The sequence below is a fragment of the Bidens hawaiensis genome, unplaced genomic scaffold (assembly GCF_021521415.1).
Source record: "Bidens hawaiensis isolate Kalapana, Puna unplaced genomic scaffold, B.hawaiensis_p1.1 tig00039148_1, whole genome shotgun sequence".
NCBI classification, from domain to species: domain Eukaryota; kingdom Viridiplantae; phylum Streptophyta; class Magnoliopsida; order Asterales; family Asteraceae; genus Bidens; species Bidens hawaiensis.
This window is the reverse complement of record NW_027505598.1, coordinates 6,556-11,293: the sequence shown is the minus strand read 5'-3', so window position 1 is coordinate 11,293 and position 4,738 is coordinate 6,556. Positions and strand designations below refer to the sequence as shown.

Sequence of the window (4,738 nt, the reverse complement as noted above, 5' to 3'; positions counted from 1 at the left end):
ATGACCGAACATAAATAATATAACGATAAAATAAAGGAACGATTTCGTAGCCGGTACAAAAGATTTATAATATTATAGTCCGGATTTCGCACCGACATTAATTATTATCTTGACCGTGAATAAATAATGAGTTTTGTAATTTGATATCGCAAGTCACAAATATTGGCCTTACAATCACCCCTTGACTTGTGATCTCAAAACTTTGTCTTACCGTGTCTCACATCTTCACAAATCACCCGATAAATCGATGCCTCTTCATTTCAATTCACCCCCTCAAGGAATGACCCACATATATTTAATCTTGAAGTAGTTCTCGCTTCTATGGATCTTAAGTTGTATATAGGCATGAGATGAGCTCGAATATCCACAAATCGATCTCGAATTACCGAATTCAATGATCAAATGAACAAAACTTATTAATTCGTTCGAAGTTTACCTTTCAGGTCCAACTTCTCAAACGCCTTAGAAATAACAAGCTTTGAACACAGTTAAACAAGATGAAATCTAAACAAATTTTGACTTTCTTCAGTTTGGTCAATCCGACAAATATTTATTTCTTGGGCCAAAAGAAAATTGATCATAGCTAGAGGTGCACAAATCAGGTTTTTCAAAAACCCAGGTTCGGGTATGGAATCGGGTTCGGGTATGACCGGGTATTGGAAAATCGGGTATTGGTAATACCCGGGTCGGGTTCGGGTCCGGGTATTGTCTCTAAAAACTATACCCTATGTATCGGGTTCGGGTATAGAACCGGGTATTCTAAAACCGGGTATTTAAATACCCTACTTTCAGGTATTGAAAAACCCTACTTTCAGGTATTGAAAAAAAAAGAGTCACGAGTTTTGCACAATTTTGGAGAATAGAAAAACATATGAAACACATACCATTCATGAACTAATTTTATCCCCTTCTCTTATTATGTCTCTTCAAGATAGCATAGTTTGCTTCATCAACAATTGCATTAACCCATATTGGTCTTCCTGTTGATAACATTAGATATCCCAACACGAATCCAAGAAAGGTTCCACATCCATATCCCATCATCACCACTTTCCATGTAAATGCACTATCCTCTTCATCTCCATCTCTGTCACCTTTAAGTTGTGGTTCATGCATACGCTCTTTGCATTTATTGGGCAATTGTTGCCCACAAAGTTTTGGGTTCCCTCCAAATGAATTCCCTTCAAATGTGTTGAACTGCTTTCCTGGTGGAATGGGGCCCACGAGTTGGTTTTGGGACAGATTTAAGAACTCAAGAAACGTCAAGTCAGCAAGACTTTGTGGGATCTCTCCTGTGAGTTGGTTCCATGACAGGTCTAAAGATTCAATTTCAAAAATATTTCCAAGAGCCTGTGGGATTCGGCCCGTTAGGCGGTTGTGGGACATGTTGAGCACTTTCAAAGAATGTAGATTTCCAATGATGTTTGGAATCTCCCCTTGAAATTTATTGTTTGATAGATCAACAATAGTGTACTCAACCAAAACTTTTGTAAATTGTTGATCCACTCCTTTAAATGGAAAAGTGATAGAGTAATACTTGCGACCTAGATATAGATATTCTAGTCTGTCACTTTGTACCGCATTCTTCATGGCATTAAAATTTTGAAAATAATTTGTAGGCAGTTGGCCTACAAACCCATTATGAGATAAGTCAAGAAATCGCAGAGTTGAAAATGGGAATTTAAACATGGAAGAAATTACAATGTCACCATGAAAATAGTTTGATATGAGGAGAAGAGCTTGTAAATTAGGAAGGTCTCCTAACCAACCAGGGAATGTGTCATTTAAGTGGTTGTTTCCCAAATCAATTATTCTCAATTTTTTGCATTTGCTCAAAGAAGTTGGCACCTTTCCTTCTAACTGATTTTCACTCAAAATAAATCCTTGTAGATTGACCCAATCATTGTATACATTTGGAATGGTGCCAACTATCGAGTTATTTGAAAGGTCCAAAAGTCCCAACTGATTTTTTCCTATCTCCCCTACCCAATCATGAATGTGCCCATGTATATCATTGCTGGACAAGTCTAAGTACGTAAGAGTTGTCATGGCTCGAAGGGATATTGGAAACACCTTTAGACTGCAAGAGGCCAAACTTACCACTCGAAAATTAGGATTGACATAGTGATTAGCATTATTGGTCGTAACTGACATACCACTGTATGACAGATAAAGGAATTTAAGGTTTGAGAGGCTTGATAATAGTGTATCCAACTCCCATTTACCTCTAAATTTATTAGATGAAAGGTCTAGATCAGTGAGGTTGGTAAGCCGTTGAAATGTTTGCTCGATGGAGGCATTATTGAGCACATCAATCTGGTCAGTTAATTGATTGTTAGCAAGGTATAATTCTTTTAAAGATTGAAGAGAAAACAACTCGATGAAATATTTCCTTGAAACATGTTATATGATAAATCTAGATATTGAAGGTATCTAAGTTTACCTAGGGATTTGGGAAGTGACCCATTCAATCTACAATGTGAGAGACCTAAGTAAACTAAAGAGTTGAGATGACCAATTGAAGCGGGTATCTCTCCCGATAAGCTTATGCCCCAAAGATCTAACAACCTAAGAGGGGTGTTAGTGCTTGTGTTAACCTTTGGAAATGGACCAGAGAGATTATTGTTCCTTGACAAGTCAAGTTCTTCCAAAAATTTAGGATTTAAGATGTTGTCTGGTAACTTTCCTTGCAGGCCGGTGGATGTAAGATCGAGTGATCTCAGAGAAAAGGAGACATTAAGATAAGTGGGTAAAATAAAACCAATATTAACTTTAGCAAGGTGAAGGACTCTTAAAAATGTCGAATTTTTAAGGAGAATACTGAAAATATGAGGTTGGAGAAACAAATTATTAATCTCATTCGAAGAGAGAGAAAGTGAAACCAATTTTGAAAGAAGTGTGATCTCTGAAGGGATATGCCCAATGAAACTGTTGCCCGATAAGTCAAGCTCTTCCAAAGATCGAAGATTGAAAATGTTGTGAGGTAGGTTTCCTTGCAATCCAGTGGAGCCCAGATTTAGTAATCTTAAAGAAGAAGAGATATTAAGTTCATTAAGTAAAACTGAGGGGATATCAACACCAGAAAGAGAAAGTTCTTTCATAAGAGTAGAATTTTGAAGCAGATCGATGAAAATATGAGGTTCAAGTTTGAAATCAATCCCATTGTTAGAGAGATCAAGAGACATCAATTTATGAAGGTGTGAGATATCTGTGGGAACTTGACCCGTAAGTCCACAAGAAGAGATGCTGAGATGTGTGAGACTATTAGAAAGCTTACCTATGTCAGGTGGAAGTTGGGAATCAGTAAAATCATTGTAAGGTTGAGTATTTGGAGACGAGGGAGGTGAAAAAGAGTGGTGTTAGGGTGGATAGTACCTTGTAGCATGCCGCAGCTAAGGTCAAGACCGATAACGTCACCGGTGGAGTGGTCACAAGTGACTCCATTCCAATGGCAACAATCTGTACTTGTGTTCCAATTAATCATGATTGGATTATAACTAGAACTGAGCCAATCTTCACAATCCCCACGCACGGTACCATTGATTGAGGAAAGGTTTTGTTTAAATAGAAGCAAAGCAAGAGTTTGTTAAACGGAGCGTTTATGAATAGTGTTGACAGAAGAGGGAGAGGATGAGGTATAAGAGAGAAAGAAAGGGGAAATGAAAAAGATAAGCAAAATAAATTAGTCATTCCCTTTGATTGTATGTTTTTAATGGGTATATATATTCATGCTAGTACCACTATATATATACACAATATGGCTATTTTTTGTGGTCTAGTTCTGTATCTAAATGCAATAAATTTTGGCTTAATAGGCCTTAAAATTTATTTTCATGTCTTATTATGCTCATGTCTTTTTATGCAAAATTTCCAATTTTTGATTGATTGTTGTCCGCAATAATAATTCTCACCCACATAGTAGCATAGCGTAGACTTTTCAATAACGTATCTTTTGGATTACAAGACTTCGATGTGTTCGTGTCCTGACCCTTCTTAGGGGTATGGAGATATACCTGCAAATATCTTTTATACATGTAGGTCCTCTAAATGGATTTCAAGACTTGACTCGGATCAATCCGTGTTGTTGGTTAGTGGAAATCACCAACGACACTTGGATCTCGGATCTTAGTTTGTTATTACAAAAGAGAGAAAATGAGAGGAGAGGTTTTGGAGAGAGAGAAACTTTTTTTTCTTTGAAGTAGTGAAGAGTTTGTATGGAGAAATGGGTTAAGGGGCCTTTATATAGGGTCCCCATTTCTCTAAAGTTTACACAATAAACTTACAAAATAAACGTATCGAGTACGTACTACACCGACTAAAAGCAAACTAAAACGACATATACAATCCTAAAAACAATGTAGAATATTGGTCCTACAATCTTCCTCTAGGATTGAGTATGTCGAGGAACCTTCGTCAAGTTCTTTGCTTCGTCTTTATTTCTTGAAACTTAGTACTTGTCTTGATCCAGGATCTTGAACTAGATTGGAACTTGAACAGTTCTTTATTTTCCAGTTCTTATCTTATTTTCTAGGAAGGATCGGCAACAGCAAATTTTAGAAAACATCAGATGCGGGAGGCTCGACATCTAATTTTCTTTTGTTGACTTTCTTGAGCCGACTGGTTTCTTTCCTTGTCTTCAGATACAATCAGTTCATTTTTAGGTTCAACCACCAACTTTCACGTTCTCGTTTTCTTTTAAGTGTTTCAACATCTGCAACTCCAAGCGCAACTCCAAGCA

At 37.1% G+C, this 4,738-nt stretch overlaps 1 pseudogene; it reads right to left on the bottom strand.

Moving 5' to 3' along the window:
* Window positions 1-897: 897 nt before the first annotated feature.
* On the bottom strand, window positions 898-3,484 carry LOC143614199 (receptor-like protein 9DC3; annotated as a pseudogene).
* Window positions 3,485-4,738: the final 1,254 nt, after the last annotated feature.